The following is an 11,701-nucleotide window of genomic DNA, read 5'->3' as shown; positions in this document are numbered from 1 at the left end:
CTCAGGGTTCTTTAACCGCTTCTCTTGACGTCTCCTCCTCAGTGGGCTGGGTAAGTGCGATTTCACTGAATCTCTCCATAGCTATCCAGATGTCTCGTTAGTGCTCATTTCAATTTTGCATATAGACTCCAATTACTGTCTATCTTACGGGAGTTTCCACGAAAAAATCTTGATTATTAAGTTGCAGGCATTGGTGGATTCATGGTATAAAGCGAGGGTGGCAATTTTTTGCAGAACTACACAGGCATTTGGGACACAAGTTCAGGTTTATTTTCATAAAGAAACAGGCATTCGAATCCCTTTGGCAGCTTTGAAAAAGCTCATAAACCACTTTTAATTCAACAGCAGCTCAGGCAGATTGCTACATTAGATGGATCTCTGCTCTGAACCAGTTCGGCAATTTCTCTGTTCTTATGTGCTCTGCTAGCAATGATAGGTGCAGATCCCCAGCTGGTGTAAGTTAGCTTAGCACCATTCATCTCCGTTGAACAGTGGCGATTTCCGCTGGCTCGGGCTCTGGTCCTTAACGTTTTGTACTGACGAAGAATATTTTTCATACATACATGGTCAAGTATTGCTGACTCGCAAGCTTTAGAAGCCAAAGTACCACGCGCTCTCTCTTTCTATGTGGCCCCCATTTCAATGGGAACTGAGCTTTGACCCGTTTATTCCACTGGCTCTAAGGCATTATGGTGACTCTTTTCCTTTCTGTGTGTTTCAGGTTTAGTTCCAACGCATGGAGATGTTGTTCCACCACCAAAAAAAGATTTGCAAACCTTGGTGCTGTAAACCGCACCAAAAGATTTGTAAACCTTGGTTCTGTAAACCGTGGGGTTATGGGGACTCAAGCGGTTACGGAGGCGATTATGGACACTGGCCGCCATGCTGCTGGAAAAAGCCATTCAAGTGCTGCTACCCCTATCCCTACCCCTGCTGCTACCCCCACCCCTATCCCTGCGGCCCCACAAACCTGTATCCATGTTTCGCTGAGGAGGAATAGCCATGGAACAAGGAACAACCAACAAACGAAAAGCAAGATACCGATTCACGGCTGAGCTCATGGACAATGGCTTTGGGAAATGCTGAGTGCCCACAACTCCCAAGGGAGCTGTGAGTTCTCAGCACCGCAGGAAACCTGCACCAGATTTCTATTTGCCAGGGGACACTTTAGCACAGTTTCCTCTAATACCGCCATACTCTCTCCTTTACTCTAGCTATCTGACGGCCCGAATCTCAGCTCCATCATGGCCCCTTTCGGCCTCTCTGACAGTGTCAATGCAGCAGGGGCCTGTGAGTTCATACAAATGATATTTACACTCACTCGAAGGCTCTTTACAAACCAACGTCCTGGGACGTAAGTGTCAATGAGAATTAGGGCCTATGTTTTCTAGCCTTTCCATAAATATGTACCATTTGTTTCCAGTTTCAACACTGCTACAGAAGATGTATAACAGAGAAAGAACTTAGTCCTCTCCTGATATTGTGCTTTGTCTAATTAGACTGGGGCTGGGATAACACAATTAACTGAAAATGGCTGCAAACAGGATTTGATTGTCAAACTCTACAGCGGCACCAAAGAAAGAAGAACATCTGATGGGAAATGCATCACCTGGGAGCAGTTCATTTGTTGTAATCCTGGAAAACCTGGCAATGTATTTTCTACTCTGCATTCTGTCTGTTCCTATGTAATCCTATCAGATTAGCATTAAAGGGATTCTGAAACACGATAGCAATCCTCTGGTTTCCTTTCTCCTGCATTCCTCATTTACCAGTCTCCGTGAGTTAGGTGCATAAATACTTTGTGACTCAGGCCCTGTTGGTAACAATTTAGTCCAGCGCAGGGAGCCAGTGCCTGTGCACTACCATTCGAGCCTATGGTTCCCCTTTTAGTGCCAACTAACACCAGTCAGGTGTTCGGTATCCCGTCTCATCGGGAACAGCTCAACCTTGTCAGTCACAGTTTAATGCCTGACAAAGGGAGCCTGGTGTGATCCAGATGGGCAATGCCAGAGCTTAACCAGTTCCTCCCATTCCCTCCCATGCCCTGAGCTTAGCGAGCAGCCTGGTGTCCTCCCACAAGGTACTCTCACCTCTCATCATTTTTAATTCCCTGGGCTTCAGATTCAAGCGTAAGAAATCAGAAACCTTATAGGGGTGTGGCCTTGGTTTTAACAATGCACATGGAGCTTTTTCCGTTGTGCATCTCACACCAGTTTGGAAAAGAAAAACAGTCGTTGATAAACATTCAGATTAGGGAAACCTAAATAACCCCATTTTCTTTATACACCCTGGGCTGCTGTTTTGAAGCAGGAGATGTTCTTTTTATTGGACACTCATGTGTGAGCATGTGCTGTGACATACCAGTGATCGACATCCAATTCCCCAGAAAGGCTCAGAGCTTGGATAAAATCAGCCGTGTCACAAAATGTGAGCGAGGCTAGCAAGTTCATAGTTCTAGCCTGATCTAATACTGTGCATTTAACTTCCATAAAGGGTGTGGGGAAGAATACATGAACACATTTTCATTTAGATGTTCTTTGATTCATTATTCCTCAGACGTCCTCTGCGACACACCTATCTGCTTTTGTTCACATTCCACAGCTGGAGAAACTGAGGCACAGAGGCATCCAGGGATTTCCTCACAGATGTGGGAAGTGATTTGCTCGAGTTCACACCGTGAGGCCCTGGCAAAACTGGGATTAAAACTCACAATTTCCAGACTCCCAGCCTTTCTGACTCTGTTACCCCGCCATGGAAACCCCCTCATGTCTTGCTGGTGTGATGACTTACAGCTCTCCGCCCATGCATTTCCTTTATAGAAAATATACCTTTGCCCTCTAATATGGGACCCGTCACATGGAAACATTCTTTGAAAAACAGAAACACGAGACTTTCCATTTTGATCCTGTCAATAACTCATCTAAGCCAGTGTCATGCCTCTGCCAGTGACCAGCAACAGCTGCTTCAGAGGAAGGCTCAAGAAACTCTGCAGAAGGCAGTTGTGGGATAACCTGCCCATAGGAGAAGTTTCTGACTCATTTCTATTAATTACTCAGACCTAATCTCCATTATTGGCTAATGCCCTGAGGCAGGAAAGTTTATATCCCTGCCACACAAAGTGAAATAAGTCTGTCTCAGTCGACCGCTGCTCAAAGGTACGGCACACACCACTGTGCTTGGATTGCCCAGGAAACGCACCAGCTTCTCACTCTCCTTCGAGATACAAGGGTGACTAGCACATTTACAGCCTGGCCTCCTGAGGAATAAAGCCTTGCACAATCTACCAATGGGTATTTCATCTTCAGATCAAAGCACTCATGGAGAACTAATGTCCTGATAGCTCTGAGACCACTGTTCTTACCTCCTGCAACAGAGTCCACTCTTCTCTAGCCTCCCCTCATGGCCAGGCACGGCCTCACCTCTTTCCCGCGGGGGAAAGCCCCTGCTAATGCTCACTCCAGTGCTGTGGTGGTTTCTCTGTAGGGTGACCAGACAGCAAGTGTGAAAAATCGGGACGGGGGTGGGAGGTAATAGGAGCCTATATAAGAAAAAAACCCAAAAATCGGGACTGTCGCTATAAAAACAGGACATCCGGTCACCCTATTTCTCTGCCTTACGAGCTGGAGGGACCAGAGAGGCCCGCTTCAGAGACCGGGTAGGATGTAGCCCAGGGGCAGAACTGCACCGTGTGATCAGCGTGGCGTGGATGGCCCCCCGCTGACCCAGCAACGGGACCTTCACCTCCCACCACTGTCAGGGCCCTAGGCTGGAACGCAGTGGAGTTGGGTGGGCCTGCGTTCCCCTCCCCCGGCCAACCTACCTTGGGTAGCAGAATCGCATGCTACAAACCCGTACTGACGCTCCCCGGCCTGAGGGGCGCGCTACGGACTCGCGCCGACGCTCCCCGGCCTGAGGGGCGCGCTGCGGACTCGCGCCGACGCTCCCCGGCCTGAGGGGCGCGCTGCGGACTCGCGCCGACGCTCCCCGGCCTGAGGGGCGCGCTGCGGACTCGCGCCGACGCTCCCCGGCCTGAGGGGCGCGCTGGGGACTCGCGCCGACGCTCCCCGGCCTGAGGGGCGCGCTGCGGACTCGCGCCGACGCTCCCCGGCCTGAGGGGCGCGCTGCGGACTCGTGCCGACGCTCCCCGGCCTGAGGGTCGCGCTACGGACTCGCGCCGACGCTCCCCGGCCTGAGGGACGCGCTGCTGATTCGTGCTGGAGCTCCCCGGCCTGAGGGACATGCTGCTGATTCGTGCCAACGCTCCCCGGCCTGAGGGGCGCGCTGCAGACTCGTGCCGGCACACTTTCTCCGCTAATTCCCCAGAGCCCGAAAGGTGTGACTGAGGCCTGCCTGTGGGACCATAGCTCTCCATCGCCCCTTTGGGGCTTGGTGGACGGATTGAAACCTCTCACAGATCCCTTCAGGCCGCTCTGAAGGAGCCTTCCAGTGAGTGTAGATGTTATGCGTCCCATCCCAGAGCTGCCTAAAGGAGCCTTTGTGGAACTGAGATTCAGGCCTACAGATGGTTAAGAAGAAGCCAAGAGGAAGGGAGGCATTTGAGGAAATAGTCGCAAAGTGCAACCTGGGAAATGCAGCTACAGGGCAGAGAGCCTGAGGTGCTCAGCACCCACAGCTCCCAGGGGAATCGGGGGTGCTCAGCAGTTCTGAAAGCCATTGCCCATAAGCTCAGCCGTGAGTCCAGATCTTGCTTTGCATTGCCTGCTCGCCTCTGGTTCCGTGGCTGTTCCTCCTCAGCAAAACAAATGTGTCCATACTGGTATCTCTGGCGACACTGGCAAGGGTAAGGGGAGCAGCAGCCATAACACCACCTGTGTTGCCTGAACTAACACCATGGCTTCCAGCCCCTGCCACAGCAAGGGTGGTAGCAGCCAGGATGACAGATCTGTTGGGGGTGGAAATACATCTTCCTGCTTTGGAGGTAAACCTGAAACACACAGCAGGGAAAAGAGTCAACAGAACACGCAGTGGCCAGTGGAACGAAGGGATCAGTGCTGAGTTACTGTTCCATCTGCAGCCATGGAGAGAAAGAGAGAGACTGAGCAGGGACATTGTTACCTAGCCCCTCAATTCCTGACTATATTTTGTCCCCCGTTTCCTCCTCTTTTTTAGTCCTTTTACTCCATGTTAGACACCCTCCTAACCAGCCACTTTGAACCCTTCTCAATCCCTTGGTTTTAAAAACACTGACTGGAGTAAGTAAACATGCGATATGATGTATGGCTATCATGCATGGAAGGGATTTTTATTGCTTTTACAAAATGTCTCTACAAATGTCGGCAGAACCTAAGCTAAACTTCCTAAGGTTACTTTCCTTGTGAGGATTTCCGCTCAGGGTGCAAACCACGTCTCTGCACAACCACAGGGTAGCACTTTGGCTTCTAGAGCTTGTGAGTCAGCTATTTCTGCTAATGAATGAATGGAAAATACTCTGTACCCAATACCACATGCTAAGGGCCTGATCCTGAGCAGGGTTAAATCAGCTTAGTTACACTAACTTCATCGGAGACATGCTGACTTACACCAACCTAAGATCTGCCTCTAAAATTGCTCCTTGCACACATCAGAAGAGAGGAATTGTCAGACTTGGTCAGACCCGTGGTCTGTTTAATCCAGGCTCCTGTCTCAAAGAGCATTGAGTACTAACTGCTTCCGAATAAACTTGACAAACACGGAAATGATCCTTTATGGCACGGGTGGCCAACCTGAACCTGAGAAGGAGCCAGAATTTACCAATGAACTTTGCCAAAGAGCCACAGTCATACATCAGCAGCCCCCACATCCACTACCCCTCTCCAGCCTCCAGCGCCTCCAGCCCACCGGCAGCCCCGCCAATCAGCGCCTCCCCCTTCTTCCCCATGCCTTCCGCCTACCACAATCAGCTGTTTCGCAGTGTGCAGGAGGCTCTGGTGGGGAGGGGAGAGGAGCGAGGGCATGGCAAGCTCGGGGGAAGGGGCAGGAGCCTTGGGGGTAGGGATGGAGTGGTGGCAGGACCTGGGGCAGAGCAAGGGGTTGAGCAGTGAGCACCCCACAGCGTATTGGAAAGTTAGCTTCTGTAGCTCCAGCCTTGGAGTCAGCACCGATGCAAGGAGCCACATATTAACCTCTGAAGAGCCGCATGGGGCTCCGGAGACAGGTTGGCCACCCCTGCTTTATGCTAGAGTAGTTTCTTCCCCAAAACCCTTACCTAAAGCTGGGCTATGAGGTTATTCCACGCCACTGGGGAGGTTCCAGTTCCCTATTTTCAATTCAGAGTAATAGGAACTGGGGATCAGACAAATGTCTGCTCTGCAGTTCTCACCCTCACCTTCCCAAGCATCAATTCACCAATGCCGGCAACTTAAGAACCTCAACAACAAAATTAGGGGAAAACTCCTTAGCATTGCTAAGAATCAGAATCAATGTACAATATTAGTCCTAAATGACAGCGATCACTAACATGACATCTCAATTGTATCGAGAGATTGATTCAACTCAGACTTACCCAGTCGCCAAGGAGAGTAAGTCAAGAGAAGTGGTTAAAAAAACCTGGGCTCACAAGAGCTTTTATACTGTCTAGCAGACCTCCGGGAGGATCTGAGACAGCCTTTGTGTATGAGATCCTGCTTAGTTACCAAACAAATTTTGTTGCGCACATCAGTCTTTCCACTGATATAATGATTTTCCTTATCAATATTAATCTATTTCCAATCTCATATGGAACAACAACCATATGATACACCCTGCAGAAGTCTTTGATGTGAAAATTTTCATGGGAAATCTACATTCCTGTTATTTTCTTGACTTCACTGGAGTTACACTGGGAATGAATCTGAAGGAAATTGAGCTAGATCAGTGCAACACGTATAGGAATCCAGTCCAGTCCTTTAAATACATGCGGGTATTGGTTAGGGACATTGTGGCATATACCACTGCAGTTCTTTAGAATCAGGGAGCCTTCACCCCTGGCAGAGGGACAATACAAGGCCTATGAACAACATTCACTTTCAAAATAGGTCTTCTCAGACATAAGTTTGCATAGACTTTTGTTCTGCCTTGGGGTGAGTTTCACCTTATCGGGATAAGAAAATCATCTCTCAATAGGCCTCCCCTTATCAGGGTGATCATCAAAGCAGAACCATACACTTCTGTTTATTAAATTGCTGCTCACTGTTTGTGTTGAATGCTGGTGGTACAGTGTTTTCTAAGGGCTTGGAGTTACAACCTCAGCACTCACATCTTCATCCATGAGCACCTACGAGAACTGAGGTCTCCTGAGAAAATGCAGATGATGTAGCCCACGAGAAACACAAAAGAGAGGGAGAAAAGGCAGGAGATTGATATGGGATGATATTACACCAATTCAGGCTCTGACCAGCCAAAGGACATGCTTCCAGATCCCTCTCTTGCAGAAAGTGTTCCAGCAATAATACTTACTCAGTTATAGACATCCCAAACAGCGCTTTGGATTGCTGGGGTCATGAAAGTCACAGTCGGACAAATTTACACCAGCTGAGGATCTGATGCATAACCTTTAAAATGCAATTTTATACAAAAGAGAAATATATCACTGCTATTCAAGGAAAATCAAATAGCTACAAATTCTGAGGCTAGAAATCATGACCTGATTAAGGTGTAAACAGGAGAGAGATAGAAATATATGTTTTAAAGAAAATCTATTACTCAAAAGATGGGCATCTTCCAAGAATAACAAATTATTATAATCATGCAACACTTTGCATATATAAAACTTTAATGAGTGTTTGTGAAGTGCTTTTAGAGCCTGAGTTTTGAGCAAGCCTCAGAACATACTGTGGGAGTGTTGTTTTTATCCTCATTTGATATGCAGATAAACAGGGGGAAATTGAGTTGGAGATCACAAAATAAGTCAGCTGAAGAGAAAGAAGTAAAACCCAAATGTCCTGACAATTCGTGCCACACATTACTCTCTGGGTTGAGCACTATTAGCCTGCATTGCAAGACAATGTTAGTAAAGTGTCTTCTTAATAACATTTCGTGATTTGGGCTTCTTAACATGCAATTTACATGACTGTCATTGTTAGAGAGACTCAGTCATTTCCTTGTTATGTTTGGCAAGCGTCTAGATGATTCTTTTTCAAGCAAAAACAAAGCTCACCTATATACTGTAGTGTTGCACTTTAACTTGGCCTTCCTTATCCTTGGCAACAATAATTCACCAAAGAAATGGTAAGTATGTCAATTACATAGTTGGTCATAGTTATGTCAATTACATATTTGGTGGTGTAGGATCAATAACTTCTTTTTAGAACTCAAATATCAAAGTTTGTGAGGAGACACGTACGGTCACTGCTGTGGAGAGGAACCAGGAGATGATTCCTTTAGAAACTTGTCAAAACAAAACAAACAAAAGAACCCATGAATGAGTCTCTATGAATTACTCTCTTGTTAGTGATTTGTTTAGAATCCAACAAAGTGAAGGGTCTGACAGGGTTCAGGATCAATGGGAAGTATGTGGCACATGTTAAGACTAATGTGTCTACTTCAGTCTCTGCAGCTTACTTCCTGTAAAACCTTATTCTCAATGTGCCTTTGTTTATCCACGTATAAAACAGGGATGATATCACTCATTATGGATGTTCCACTTCCTTGGCACTCTGGATATCAAACCTCTTCGCAAACACTCATTAAGGCTTTTGATGTCTAAAATATTGTATTATGATACTAATAATAGTTTGTAGCAGGAAAACATCCTTGTATTGAGTAACAGAGTCACTTTACAAGGAATTAATATTCTAGATCATTCCTGTCAGTCCACTATTCAGATTGTGATTTTCCCTTCAGAATTTGAAGCTTTGCATTTCCTTTCATTATACAAATTCCTCAGAGCAGGAGTCTGACCAGCAAAGATCAGCATAGCCCCATAATCTTCGAAGGTGTTCAGAGCCTTTGAATCACAACAAGGCTTCTCACCCTTGCCTGGTTACAGGAAACATCCCATAGAGACTCTGGTACGCTTGAAAAATCATTCTAATCATAGTAGACAAGCATGCTGCAAGCTCAAGGTCTTGCAACATGCCCTAAGGCTGATGAGATTTTCAATTAATCTAATCTAAACCCATAGCCTTAGCCAAGAAAGACACATCTCCATCTTTCCTGTCTTTCCCCTGAGGCTTTATCTGCTGCTTTTTCATGCAAGACAAGAATTGTGTTGGCTGTTGTTGGATGGAGATTGTGTTACTGATGCCAGAAATGTAAAAAGGTTTATCTCAAAGGATTTATCAAACATAACTTGTTTTCACCCACCTCCAACCCTCACCTCAAACCAAGAGCAGCCCTGCAAGAGGAAGCACAGTGAGCTTCTGCCATGGGGATCGCCCTGATCCCACCGCACTGGTGCCACAACTGAAGTTCGATTATGAACTGAAAATTTCTAATCAACATAAAGCGAAACCCATCCCTAAGCGGAGGGTCAGCACAAACGCCTGTCCAAATCTCAGGTCCCTCTTAAGATCTCTTTTGAAAGCATGTGTGACTAAAGTGGTTCAGAGGCCTTACACTGTCCTTCTGACCTACGGAAATTTCAAGCCATACAGCCTAAATGTTCTGTTCCTCCCAGGAAATTCCATCAGGGAGACTGGCCTGGGACCCCACTACATACCAACACATATCAGTGTAGCTTTTATCAGACCAAACTGGAATCCTCTGCATGACAACAGATTGTGCAACAGATACCATTCTTAATAGCCAGGTCATTCCTGCAATAACTCTGATGGGCTCACCAGATTGATATCAGGAACAAATTAATTCCATAAAAATTTCAAGATGCATGCCACATGAGGTACATAACTCAATAATCCTGAAGACTGAAGAAACCAATTATAAATATTGAAGGAGTGACGTCTGCAGTAAAATATTTTTTCTAATTAAGACCTCAAGCAAAAAGGGTGTCTCAGATTCTCCAGGCCATCTAACAACCTGTATAAAAGCCCTCGCAACTCAGGGTTCTTTAACCGCTTCTCTTGACGTCTCCTCCTCAGTGGGCTGGGTAAGTGCGATTTCACTGAATCTCTCCATAGCTATCCAGATGTCTCGTTAGTGCTCATTTCAATTTTGCATATAGACTCCAATTACTGTCTATCTTACGGGAGTTTCCACGAAAAAATCTTGATTATTAAGTTGCAGGCATTGGTGGATTCATGGTATAAAGCGACGGTGGTAATTTTTTGCAGAACTACACAGGCATTTGGGACACAAGTTCAGGTTTATTTTCATAAAGAAACAGGCATTCGAATCCCTTTGGCAGCTTTGAAAAAGCTCATAAACCACTTTTAATTCAACAGCAGCTCAGGCAGATTGCTACATTAGATGGATCTCTGCTCTGAACCAGTTCGGCAATTTCTCTGTTCTTATGTGCTCTGCTAGCAATGATAGGTGCAGATCCCCAGCTGGTGTAAGTTAGCTTAGCACCATTCATCTCCGTTGAACAGTGGCGATTTCCGCTGGCTCGGGCTCTGGTCCTTAACGTTTTGTACTGACGAAGAATATTTTTCATACATACATGGTCAAGTATTGCTGACTCGCAAGCTTTAGAAGCCAAAGTACCACGCGCTCTCTCTTTCTATGTGGCCCCCATTTCAATGGGAACTGAGCTTTGACCCGTTTATTCCACTGGCTCTAAGGCATTATGGTGACTCTTTTCCTTTCTGTGTGTTTCAGGTTTAGTTCCAACGCATGGAGATGTTGTTCCCCCACCAAAAAAAGATTTGCAAACCTTGGTGCTGTAAACCGCACCAAAAGATTTGTAAACCTTGGTTCTGTAAACCGTGGGGTTATGGGGACTCAAGCGGTTACGGAGGCGATTATGGACACTGGCCGCCATGCTGCTGGAAAAAGCCATTCAAGTGCTGCTACCCCTGCCCCTACCCCTGCTGCTACCCCCACCCCTATCCCTGTGGCCCCACAAACCTGTATCCATGTTTCGCTGAGGAGGAATAGCCATGGAACAAGGAACAACCAACAAACGAAAAGCAAGATACCGATTCACGGCTGAGCTCATGGACAATGGCTTTGGGAAATGCTGAGTGCCCACAACTCCCAAGGGAGCTGTGAGTTCTCAGCACTGCAGGAAACCTGCACCAGATTTCTATTTGCCAGGGGACACTTTAGCACAGTTTCCTCTAATACCGCCATACTCTCTCCTTTACTCTAGCTATCTGACGGCCCGAATCTCAGCTCCATCATGGCCCCTTTCGGCCTCTCTGACAGTGTCAATGCAGCAGGGGCCTGTGAGTTCATACAAATGATATTTACACTCACTCGAAGGCTCTTTACAAACCAACGTCCTGGGACGTAAGTGTCAATGAGAATTAGGGCCTATGTTTTCTAGCCTTTCCATAAATATGTACCATTTGTTTCCAGTTTCAACACTGCTACAGAAGATGTATAACAGAGAAAGAACTTAGTCCTCTCCTGATATTGTGCTTTGTCTAATTAGACTGGGGCTGGGATAACACAATTAACTGAAAATGGCTGCAAACAGGATTTGATTGTCAAACTCTACAGCGGCACCAAAGAAAGAAGAACATCTGATGGGAAATGCATCACCTGGGAGCAGTTCATTTGTTGTAATCCTGGAAAACCTGGCAATGTATTTTCTACTCTGCATTCTGTCTGTTCCTATGTAATCCTATCAGATTAGCATTAAAGGGATTCTGAAACACGA

At 46.6% G+C, this 11,701-nt stretch overlaps 2 long non-coding RNA genes across 2 annotated transcripts; both read left to right on the top strand.

Annotated features, from left to right (window-relative positions):
- LOC311512729 lies at positions 1-1,727 on the top strand. The gene is made up of 2 exons (XR_014709547.1): positions 1-50; positions 722-1,727. It is a non-coding gene; the product is annotated as an uncharacterized lncRNA (long non-coding RNA).
- Positions 1,728-9,988: 8,261 nt separating this feature from the next.
- Positions 9,989-11,701, top strand: LOC311512662. The gene is made up of 2 exons (XR_014709518.1): positions 9,989-10,024; positions 10,696-11,701. It is a non-coding gene; the product is annotated as an uncharacterized lncRNA (long non-coding RNA).

Source organism: Lepidochelys olivacea, assembly GCF_965140295.1.
Source record: "Lepidochelys olivacea isolate rLepOli2 genome assembly, chromosome: 24".
Classification (NCBI taxonomy): Eukaryota; Metazoa; Chordata; order Testudines; family Cheloniidae; genus Lepidochelys; species Lepidochelys olivacea.
Note: the sequence above shows the minus strand (reverse complement) of the source record. Positions and strands in the feature narration are given on the sequence as shown.